The sequence below is a fragment of the Moschus berezovskii genome, chromosome 9 (assembly GCF_049115385.1).
Source record: "Moschus berezovskii isolate FMDL1 chromosome 9, NW_MosBer_1.0, whole genome shotgun sequence".
Classification (NCBI taxonomy): domain Eukaryota; kingdom Metazoa; phylum Chordata; class Mammalia; order Artiodactyla; family Moschidae; genus Moschus; species Moschus berezovskii.
Window position 1 is genome coordinate 21,463,566 of NC_142468.1, and position 12,600 is coordinate 21,476,165.

The 12,600-nt window shown below is 40.0% G+C and overlaps 1 protein-coding gene across 1 annotated transcript in view; it reads left to right on the forward strand.

Annotated features, from left to right (window-relative positions):
* SYNJ2BP (synaptojanin 2 binding protein) overlaps positions 1-11,956 on the forward strand; it is a 61,232-nt gene extending 49,276 nt beyond the window's left edge. The window contains exon 5 of the mRNA XM_088839496.1: positions 11,496-11,956. The gene's annotated coding sequence lies outside the window, so the exon portion shown is untranslated. The remainder of the gene's footprint in view (positions 1-11,495) is intronic.
* The last annotated feature ends 644 nt before the right edge of the window (positions 11,957-12,600 follow it).

Consider the following 12,600-nt stretch of genomic DNA (forward strand, 5'->3'; position numbering starts at 1 on the left):
AAGGCAGGGAAAGTCCAATGAAAATTTCCCCTACTGTAATTTTGGAAATGAGTTGAAGAGTGACCATTGTCAGACTTAATGAAGCAGCCATCATAGCCAGGTGCTGTGCTTAATCTCTTAGTCATGTCCGACTTTTTGCAACCCCATGGACTGCAGCCCACCAGACTCCTCTGTCCGTGGGGATTTCCCAGGCAAGAATACTGGACTGGGTTGCCATGCCTTCCTACAGGGGATCTTCCCAAGCCATGGGTCGAACCCAGGTCTCCCGCATTGCAGGTGGGATCTTTACCATCTGAGACATCAGGGAAGCCCTGATAGCCAGGACACCATCCAAATTCAAGGATTCACATAAAACTTAGAGCAATAGTAAGAACTCACTAGATACTTTATGGAAGTTATTTCATGCTTAAGAAATCTTGTTAGGTTAAAATTATTACCCCATGTTAAAGATAGAAAGATCAAACTTTGGAGATGTGAAGTTAAATGTCTCTAGTTAATGTTATTAATGTTAAAACCTAACCAGCCAATATTTGAAACCAGAACCAGAACATTTTCTACCACATACTCCACCACATTGCCCCTGCCTTTTGAGTTTGAAAGGAAAATAATCTATGTAGGAAAATAACTTATTGGAAAAATTATGTATAAAAATTATTTGTAACGACTAGTCAAACACACCTACAAAATAGCATCTCTTCAGGTGCAGATAAAAAGATGGGGAATAAGAAGAATTGGTAGTTTTCTCCTACCTGTTTTAAATATGGGTAGCTTTCTCCGACTTGTGTATTAATAGAATGCGAGAGGTATAGTAGGGGCAAAAGGTCAGGAGACAACTGACATTGAAAAGTTAGTTTATTACAGTTGCCAAGAAAAGAGGACACTGTCTTGGGGGCCACACAGGGAAGCGCTGATGCTGGTTGTAGGGCAGAGGGAGAGGGAGGAACTGTGGGCGAGAGCCTTTATTGTGGTTTCTGTGAGAAGGAACTGACCAGGCCAGGTAAGCAGGCTTAGGATGGATTCATTTGAATAATGTCAATGGTCTCTGTAGCATAGGGACTGTCCCTACTAGTTGTCTGGTACCTAGCCTTGGGGAGATGAGGGCATGTGGATAAATGGCCTTAAGTGTGAGAGCTCAGTAAAAGAGATCCTTGGAATGTGAGCTCTGGCTTGGCTACTTTGTATTTGAAACCTGTGCTCATGAGAGAGTTGTTTATTATCTCTAAAAATGTACTAACCTCCGGAGGAGTAGTCCCTTCAGGGTCAGCAAGGCCCCAGATGTCAAAGCATCAAAATACAGAAAATAAAGGAGATCAATCCTGGGTGTTCATTGGAAGGACTGATGCTAAAGCTGAAACTCCAATACTTTGGCCACCTCATGCGACGAGTTGACTCACTGGAAAAGACTCTGATGCTGGAAGGATTGAGGGCGGGAGGAGAAGGGGACGACAGAGAATGAGATGGCTGGATGGCATCACCAACTCGATGGACATGAGTTTGAGTGAACTCCGGGAGTTGGTGATGGACAGGAGGCCTGGCGTGCTGTGATTCATGGGGTCGCAGAGAGTCAGACACGACTGAGCGACTGAACTGAACTGATCTGATACTACCACTACTACTATAGCGGGTTCTCTAATTTTTGCTTTTACTCTAAGACCTACAGAAATAACCGAGATATCGAAGGTAATCAGAACTATCTAGAAAATAGCCAAAAACAAGGAAAGAAACAACACAAAAAAGGAGGGTTCTGGTTCAAGATGACAATATAGAAAAATCTTGATCTCACAGACACACTGAGTCTACAGCTACGTATAGAACAATATCTTTCAAAAACTAAAGCCTGGCTGAGTGATGACTACATATCAGGCAAACAGAAGGAACTGCATCAAACTGGGTAGGAGGCTGGGATACAATCTTGCCATAAACCACACCCCCAGCACAGTGGCATACAACCCAGAGAAAGTTCAAAACCCGAAGCTCCTCTCTGAGGAGCAAAGGGCTTTATGGATAGGGAGGCCTGGCGTGATGTGATTCATGGGGTCGCGGAGAGTCGGACACGACTGAGCAACTGAACTGAACTGAACTGAACTTCAACTTTTAGGACCTGCACCAGAGAGATGATCCCCAACCACTTTGAAAACTAACAGAGCCTAAGAGACTGTAGTAATCTGGGAGATATATCCTAGAAGGTCTGTGCACTGAGCAGAGCACCAGGAACCAGCTCATTGTCAGCTGATCTCAACCAGACTTGAAGAGGCTTGAAGATCAGGAACAGGACAAGGGTGCCCACCATCACCACTTTTACTCAACATAGTATCGGAAGCCCTAGTCAGAGCAATGAGACAAGAAATAGAAACAAAAGGAATCCAAATTGAAAGGAAGATGTAAAGTTGTCATTGTTCACAGATGACATGATACTATACATAGAAAATCCTAAAGATAACACTGGAAAGCTACTGAAACTCATCAATGAATACAGTATATATTATTTATTAAAGTAGCTTATAGTTGTTTAAACTATAGGTGTAGTTTATATTATAAAGTTGTATAATATAAAATTAATATACAGAAATTTGTTGCATTTCAGTACACTAACAACAAACTATCAGGAAAAAAAGAATCCCATTTACAATCGTATCAAAAGAATGAAATACCTAGGAATAAATCTGAGAGAAAATGACTGTACTCATAAAACTGTAAGAAACTGACAAAAGAAACTGAACACATTACAAACAAATGGAAAGCTATACCTTGTTCTTGGAAAAATTAATACTGTTAAAATGACCTTACTACTGAAGACATATACAGATTCAAAGTATATTTTCATTAGTTATGAAAATACCAATAGCATTTTTCACAGAACTAGAACAAATAGTTCTAAAATTTGCATGGAAAAACAAAAGACCCTGAATATCCAAAGCAATAGTGAGAGAGAGGAACAAAGCTGGATATATTACATTTCCTGAATTCAAACTGTACTACAAAACTAGAGTAATAAAGAACCACGTTATATGGCAATTAACCTGTTATGAAGGAGACAAGAAAATACAATGGGAAATAGCCTTTTTGAGAACTGGTGTTGGGAAACACGGGACAGATACACACAAAATAAACTGGACAACTTTCACACCCCACATGTGAAAATTAATTCATAATGGATTAAAGACTCAAATATAAGTCCTGAAATCATAAAACATCTAGAAAGAAACATAGTGCATTCTTTGACTTTGGTCTTAGCAATATATTTTTGGATATATTTTTGTCTCCTTGGGCAAAAGAAACAAAAGAAAAAAATAAACAAATGGAACCTAATCAAACTTAAAAAGTTTTGCACAGTAACAGAAACTATTGACAAAATGAAAAGATTACCTAATGGATGGGACCAGGTATTTGCAAATGATATATCCCATGAGGGGTTAATATCCAAAAGATACAAAGAACAGCTCAACATTATTTTTTAAAAAGGTGATTAAGACATGGGCAGAGGACCTGAAGAGACATTCCAAAGACATACAGATGACCAACGGGCACGGGAAAAGATGCTCAGACTTCCCTGGTGGCACAGTGGATAGGAATCCATCTGCCAATTCAGGGGACACAGGTTCAGTCCCTGGTCTGGGAAGATTCAGCATGCCATGGAGCAACCAAGTTCCTGTGCCACAACTACTGAAGCCCGCTTGCCTAGAGCCTGTGCTCTGCAACAAGAGAAACCACCGCAATGAAAAGCCCATGTACCACAATGAAGAGTAGCCCTTGCTTGCTGCAACTACAGAAAGCCCACATGAAGCAACACAGACCCAGTGCAGTCAAAGATAAATACACACACACATACATAATAAAAACGTAAAAGAAGATTCTCAACAGCATTAACCTTTACAGAAATTCAAATCAAAGGTACAGTGAGATATGACCTCACCTTTCAGAATGATTATTATCAAAAAGACAAGAAACGAGGTGTCAGTGAAGAAGAGGAGAAAAGGGAACCTCGTGGACTGTTGGTGGGAGTGTAAATTGGTACAGCCACTATGGAGAACTGTATGCAGGTTTATCAAAAGCTAAAAGTAAGACTACCATATGATCCAGCAACCCCACACCTGGGTATGTAGAAGAAGAAAACAAAAACACTAATTCAAAAGGCCATCAGCTGACTTTTCTGTGGAAACTTTGGAGGCTAGAAGGGAGTGGCATCTGGCATCGTGTATTTAAAGGGCAGTAACTTCCAGTGAAGAAGGCTGATCGCCGAAGAATTGATGCTTTTGAACTGTGGTGTTGGAGAAGACTCTTGAGAGTCCCTTATACTGCAAGGAGATCCAACCAGTCCATTCTAAAGGAGATCAATCCTGGGTGTTCATTGGAGGGACTGATGCTAAAGCTGAAACTGCAATACTTTGGCCACCTCATGCGGCGAGTTGACTCACTGGGAAAGACTCTGATGCTGGGAAAGGTTGGGGGCGGGAGGAGAAGGGGACGACCGAGAATGAGATGGCTGGATGGCATCACCAACTCTGTGGACATGAGTTTGAGTGAACTCCGGGAGTTGGTGATGGACAGGGAGGCCTGGCGTGCTGTGATTCATGGGGTCGCGGAGAGTCGGACATGACTGAGCGACTGAACTGAACTTCCAGTGAGTATAATCCATAAAAATATTGAATCACTATGTTGTATACCTGAAAACAATATAATATTGTAAATCAACTACACTGCAATTAAAAAATAAGAAATTGCCTTTTTTTCATGGTAAATTGATTTCAGGCTGAGCTCAAGCATACTTATATCTGTTTGAATATTCCAGAGTGCACTAATTTTTAAAAAATCCTTCAGTGTTGCATACAACACATTCATACAGTAGGACAGTCTTCTTTTCTAAATGTTAACATGAGTGGTACTGGTTCTAACTAAAAGATATAATCCACAAAAGAAGAAATCAAGTGAGATAAGTTGGTCATGGTAACTACTGTATTTTGAGTTGAGTTCATTTATAGGCAATCCTATACAGAAATGATTTTTGAAAACACAAAGAAAATGCTGTATGAGACAGTGATGATCAGGATAATGATGTACAATTCTAGAAAGAGCTAAAAAGAAGCTGAAGTCAGAACTTTTTTTTTTAATAAATCAACTCTTTTGAGGTATACTCAGCATACAATAAAATGCTCAGAGTTAATGATGAGGTTTGACTTGTAAATACCATACTGTCTTAGCGTGTTGAGAATATTGTAATAAAGTACCTTAGACTGGGTGGCCAGACATCCTGGAATGTGAAGTCAAGTGGGCCTTAGGAAGCAACACTACAAACAAAGCTAATGGAGGTGATGGGATTCCAGTTGAGCTATTTCAAATCCTAAAAGATGATACTGTGAAAGTGCTGCACTCAATATGTCAGCAAATTTGGAAAACTCAGCAGTGGCCACAGGACTGGAAAAGGTCAGTATTCATTCCAATCTCAAAGAAAGGCAATGCCAAAGAATTCTCAGACTACCACACAATTGCACTCATCTCACACGCTAGTAAAGTATTGCTTAAAATTCTCCAAGCAAGGCTTCAGCAATATGTGAACCATGAACTTCCAGATGTTCAAGCTGGTTTTATAAAAGGCAAAGGAACCACAGATCAAATTGCCAACATCCGCTGGATCATCGAAAAAGCAAGAGAGTTCCAGAAAAACATCTATTTCTGCTTTATTGACTATGCCAAAGCCTTTGACTCTGTGGATCACAATAAACTGTGGAAAATTCTGAAAGAGATGAGAATACCAGACCACCTGACCTGCCTCTTGAGAAACCTATATGCAGGTCGGGAAGCAACAGTTATAACTGGACATGGAACAACAGACTGGTTCCAAATGGGAAAAGGAGTATGTCAAGGCTGTATATTGTCACCCTGCTTATTTAACTTCTATGCAGAGTACATTATGAGAAATGCTGGGCTGGAAGAAGCACAGGCTGGAATCAAGATTGCCTGAGAAATATCAATAACCTCAGATATGTAGATGACACCACACTTATGGCAGAAAGTGAAGAACTAAAGAGCCTCTTGATGAAAGTGAAAGAGGAGAGTGAAAAAGTTGGCTTAAAGTTCAACATTCAGAAAACTAAGATCATGGCATCCGGTCCCATCACTTCATGGCAAATAGATGGGGAAACAGTGGCTGACTTTATTTTTTTGAACTCCAAAATCATTGCAGATGGTGATTGCAGACATGAAATTAAAAGATGCTTACTGCTTGGAAGGAAAGCTATGACCAACCTAGACAGCATACTAAAAAGCAGAGACATTACTTTGCCAACAAAGGTCCATCTAGTCAAGGCTATGGTTTTTCCAGTAGTCATGTATGGATGTGAGAGTTGGACTATAAAGAAAGCTGAGTGCCGAAGAATTGATGCTTTTAAACTGTGGTGTTGGAGAAGACTCTTGAGAGTCCCTTGGACTGCAAGGAGATCCAACCAGTCCATCCCAAAGGAGACCAGTCCTGGGTGTTCATTGGAAGGACTGATGTTGAAGCTGAAACTCTAATCCTTTGGCCACATGATGCGAAGAGCTAACACATTTGAAAAGACCCTAATGCTGGGAAAGATTGAGGGCAGGAGGAGAAGGGGACAACAGAGGATGAGATGGTTGGATGGCATCACCAACTCAAGGGACATGGGTTGGGGTGAACTCCGGGAGTTGGTGATGGACAGGGAGGCCTGGTATGCTGGGGTTCATGGGGTTGCAAAGAGTCGGACAGGACTAAGCGACTGAACTGAACTGGAGACTGGGTGGTTAATAAACAGGAATATTTCTCACAGTTCCGAAGGCTAGTAAGTTCAAGATTGAGACACCAGCAGAATTAGTGTCTGGTGAGAACCATTTCTGGTTCATAGATGGCACCTTCTCACTGTAACCACAAAGGGCAGAAGGGTTGAAGGATCTCTCTGAGGCCTCTTTGTAAAAGCACCAATCACCTCCCAAAGACCCCAACTGCTAATACCATCACCTGATGGGGGCAGGGGGGCACGGTGTTTGGGATTTCAACATGTGGACTTTGGAAGAAAACATTCGCCTTGAGCATACCCCAATCAAGATACAAGTTTCCCATCACTCCAGAAAGTTTTCTCTGTCCCTCCATTCCCTTACATCAGGAAACACGGATCAAAATTCCATTCCCTTGTATTGTTCGGACTATTCCAGAACTTCATACAAAGGAAGTCCTATATGAAGTTTCTTTGTTCTGGTTTCTTTCTATCATCATCCTATCTATGAGATACATTCATCAGTTCAGTTCAGTCACTCAGTCGTGTCCGACTCTTTGTGACCCCATGAACTGCAGCACACCAGGCCTCCCTGTCCGTCACCAACTCCCAGAGTCCAGCCACTGTTTCCACTGTTTGCCCATCTATTTGCCAAGAAGTGATGGGACTGGATGCCATGATCTTAGTTTTCTGAATGTTGAACTTTAAGCCAACTTTTTCACTCTCCTCTTTCACTTTCATCAAGAGGCTCTTTAGTTCTTCTTCACTTTTTCTGCCATAAGGGTGGTGTCATCTGCATATCTGAGGTTATTAATATTTCTCCATGCAATCTTGATTCCAGCCTGTGCTTCCTCCAGCCCAGCGTTCCTCATGATGTACTCTGCATAGAAGTTAAATAAGCAGGGTGACAATATGCAGCCTTGACGTACTCCTTTTCCTATTTGGAACCAGTCTGTTGTTCCATGTCCAGTTTTAACTGTTGCTTCCTGACCTGCACACAGGTTTCTCCATGATTGTACACATATCAGAAACTTGTTCAGATTTACTGAGGGTTTTCCCACTGAATGAATATGCCGGTCTGTTTGCCATTCATCTGTTCAGTACTGGTTGTTTGTTTCCAGTCTGTGGAATAAATCCATGCATTATGCTGCTGTGAATATATATATTGTGGGGGAACTTCCTATGGTAGAATCACTGATACATAGAACAGATGTAAGTTTAACTTTATAAGAAACTATTATTATCCACCCTAATGATGCCAAGAAATGCAATTAGAGAGGGGTGTGCAACAACAACAAAAAATTGTCGCTCTCAGCAAGGTTAGAAACTACCAAACCGTAAGGAAAAAGGAAGAGGTGGTAGTATACTCAGTGGCCCTCCACCTGACATGAAGTCAGGTATTCAAGGCAAAAGAATACTTAGTGTAGACATGACTGTAGCTGCATTGTATATTCGTTTCATACTTCTGTTACTATGAATTTTGCTGGTTTCATTTTTCATGTAATAGATGTTTTGTAAGAGAGAAAATAGGAAACAAATTTTAATGAAACAGAAAATCCCTGAACAAAAGAAACACAAATGGAGAAAATCACAGTGGCACTTACTGGAAGAAATGAATAATCACTTTGATAATTACATAATTCTACCTCTATTTTGGTGAAAGAGGAGAGTGAAAAATCTGGCTTAGAACTCTACATTCAAAAACAAAGATCGTGGCATCTGGTCCCATCACTTCATGTCAAATAGAAAGGGATAAGTGGAAACAGTAACAGACTTTATTTTCTTGGGTTCCAAAAACACAGCGGATAGCGACTGCAGCCATGAAATTAAAAGGTGCTTGCTCCTTGGAAGTAACCCTATGACAAACCCAGATAACATGAGACATCACTTTTCCAAAAAAGGTTCTGTATAGTCAAAGCTATGGTTTTTCCAGTAGTCATGTATTCATGTGAGAGTTGGACCATAAAGAAGGCTGAAAGCCAAAGAATTGATGCTTTTGAATTATGATGCTGGAGAAGGCCCTTGAGAGTCCTTTGGACTGCAAGGAGATCAAACCAGTCAATCTTGAAGGAAATCAACCCTGAATATTCACTGGAAGTACTGATGCTGAAGCTGAAGCTCCAATACATACTTGGCCCTCTGATCTGATGAGTTGACTCATTGAAACAAACCCTGATATTGGGAAAGATTGAAGCAAAAGGAGAAGGGGAAGGCAGAAGATGAAACGGTTAGATAGCATCACCAACTCAATGGACATGAATCTGAACAAATTCAAGAGACAGTAGAGGACATAAGAGCCTGGTATACTGCGGTCCATGGGGTCGCAAAGAGTGAGACAAGACTTGGGAATGAACAGCAATGAACAACAGTAAAATGTTGGCACTAACATTATAGCATCTCTTATGCCATACCAGGGATTGATTTATTGACATTTCAATCAGTGAGTGTTCTCTATTTCTTCTCCTAGATGAGTTCTGCATAATTTTTATTTGCACAGACTTTTCCAGGCATTAGAGTTGTTCATGTCAGTGCACCTAGTTTCAAAGAAACATCTTCCTTTTGTGCAGTTTCATCTCCAAACAAAATATCATGGACAGAGCAATGCATAGCTCTTATCAACCAGACTCGTACCACGTGACAACTCCTAAAGCTTGGAAAATGTTTAGCTCATGAAAGTCAAAAACCTCAGTAGAGGAAGTCATGGTGTTTTTATCATGAAAAGATGGATTCAGGGCAAATAAAAACAGATGGTTATTACTATTTCTGACTGTAGTCTGGGCAAAAGTCTGGCTACAAAAGGATTTGGTCAAAAAATTTTTCTCACCCTAAAAGCCTCCATTCCTTGAGATTTCTATTTTCTGTGGCTTAAGTAATGGTTGTATCTCTAGGAATCCCCTACCCTCCTTGTGGTTTAGACAGTCAGCCTAGACCTTGCATACTTGAGGGGTAGATTCATCACAGTTCCCTATAAACTTAGAATTTTCACTTCTTCCTTAGCCCAATTACATGTCTTGGGATCTTCCACTCTCTAACTCACTCTCTAAGGTACGGGAGGCCTAAGCAATAAAGAGGCTTATGAAAAAGAGAGACCAGGTGAAACAGCTAGTACAAACTGATCGATTCAATTTACCAATCCTACCGCATGGGGGCAGCAGGAAACAAGAGAGAGGGAGTTATACTGTTTGAATGCAGAGAGCCTGCCAATCTATCACTGTGGCCAAAACATTACACCAGAATTTGACAAAATATTATACACTCAGGATTGGGATGGATTAGGGAAGAACAAAAAGGAAGACTGAAATAAGAGGAAAAAGATTTTCTATTTCAATATATATTTTCCAGTTACTTGTCTAAGCATAAAGGATAATGTGGCATTGTTTGGTAATTTGTTTTTTAAGTTAAGAGCATATTTCCATGTGCTTAAATATTTGATAGCACACAATATATAATTTTAGGGGATTCTCTGGTAGCTCAGGTGGAAAAGAATCCACCTGCAATGTGGGAGACCTGGGTTCCATCCCTAGGTTGAAAAGATCCCCTGGAAGAGGGCATGGCAACCCACTCCAGTATTCTTATCTGGAGAATTCCATGGACAGAGGAGCCTGGTGGGCTATAGTCCACAGGGTCGCAGAGACAGACACGACTGAGCGACTAAGTACAGTGCATAGTACATAATTTTAAATCGCTAGATAAATTTTCAGTCAAAAGCAACTCTAATATATATATCTACTTGAACCACTCTTTTGGGTTAGTTGAGGTATTTCCAGAATTTCTATAGTTATAAAATAATTAACTGTAATTAACTTTCATAAGGTTAAATCTTTCCCCCAAATCACAGTAATTTCCTCTGATGGAAGTGCTGGGTTCAAATGAATACAGATTTTTAAGGAACGCGTGCTAAATTGCTTCAGTCGTGTCCAGCTCTTTGCGACCCTATGGACTTAGCCTGCCAAGCTCCTCTGTCCATGGGATTCAACAGGCAAGAATACTGCAGTGGGTTGCCGTTTCACCCTCCAGGGTTTCTTCCCGACCCAGGGATCGAACCAGCATCTGTTACGTCCCCTGCATTGGCAGGCAGGTTATTTACCACTAGAGCCACCTGCTCAATTCATCAAGAAGTACTTACCAATGTATATTCCACAAACAACATATTACATTATGCTTACACTTGGTGGCTTTTTAAATATTTACCAAGTTGATTCTCTGTTCATTCATATTTCTTAAATTGTAATAATGTTTATTTTATTAGAATTACAATATTATTGTAATGTTATAACATTTATATTTTATTCATGCTTTGTAAATTTCTTTTTTGAATTTTCAAAGAATATCCTTGATCCAGAAGCAGTTACTTTTTCTGAGTAATTTTGGTTCTGTTTGGATATGTAGCACCCTTGTCCCAGGTCAAGGAAGCATTAGCAAAAGAGGAATTTGTGTCACTGTGTTTTTGAAAAGCACCGTCTTTCTTACAGTGCATGTTAAGTTCTCTTTCCCTCTCATCTCAGTAACCGCCAGCCCCCCAGCACTTGCCATCTTGCTTGTCTGCTCCCATCAAGAGTCTGTGTGGCCATCCTGAGCAGCCCATTCAGAGTCCTCACAGTCCTCGCAGCGGGGAGACTGTACCCAGCACTCTTCCAAAAGGTCACCGCTTGATAAAGCACCCTTTTTAAAATCTTTCCTGTTCCCCCATTTGTGATGCGAACTCTTCATGTTAGTTTCTCTTGCAACCCATTCCGATGAACTCACCTCAGACTCACTCACTCTCAGTAGGTCTGTCATATGCAAAGAGCGCTTCAGAGTTGGAAGAGGCAGTGAGGAGGAAGACGAGAGAGAGAAGAGTGAGAAGAAAAAGAGAGGGAGCTGAGGCGGGGACTCTGATGCTTGCGAGAAAAATCTAACTGGACCACCCTGAAAATAGACACCTTTTGCTTTTGGATCAAGCCCAGTATTTGATTGTTGGGGCAGAGTATTTGTTAACAGTTTTTCCTCTGTATGACAGAATCATTTTTAACCTATACAGATTTGTCAATGACTTGGTCAAAACTGATCTTCGCATACTCATGTTTAATGGACAGTATAGCCAGATTTATTAATTTTTAATTAATTTTAACTTCAAGAATTCTGTTAACGTATACTAGGATAAACTAGTTGTTTCTTTTTTTGACAAAAGGTAAGCAGAGATTCATAAGGATCCAATTTCACAATAAAATCCAAAGTTGCAAAACACTGCTCATGTGTTTATTTCTTCAGGATCATTTCTAGTAACTTGCAAACATCTCTATAATCTTAAATTTTTAACTTTATCTTAAATTTTTAAACAAAAAACTTCACAGCATTACATATAACGACAGAATTGAAGTAACTCAAGTTTTATTTCTTTATTTCTACAACCACTGTGCTCTCACTGTTTAATTTTTTGTTTAAACACGGGAATATGTGCTATCTAAGAATTGGAGACACAAACTGTACCCAAAGTTAGCTTGAATAACTACAAATTTTTACAAATTTACTCTCAAAACAGTTCATGTAGCTAAGTTTGCATGGGCCAGGGCTATCTTTATTTTGATAACATTATCGTCTATGTGGAAAATCTGAAAAAAGTTGACAAAAAAACCTCCTGAAACTAGTAAGTAATCACAGTAAGCCTACAACATACACTTTAATATACAAAAGTCAATCCTATATCCTAGATACTAGGAATGAAAAAGTGGAATTTGAAATTTGAAACAATACCATTTACATTAGCACCACCACCACCCCATGAAATGCTTAGGTGTAAAACTAAAAAATATGGACATGATATATATGAAAACTACAAAACTCTAATGAAAGAAATCAAATAAGAACTAAGTGAATGAAGATGTATTCCATG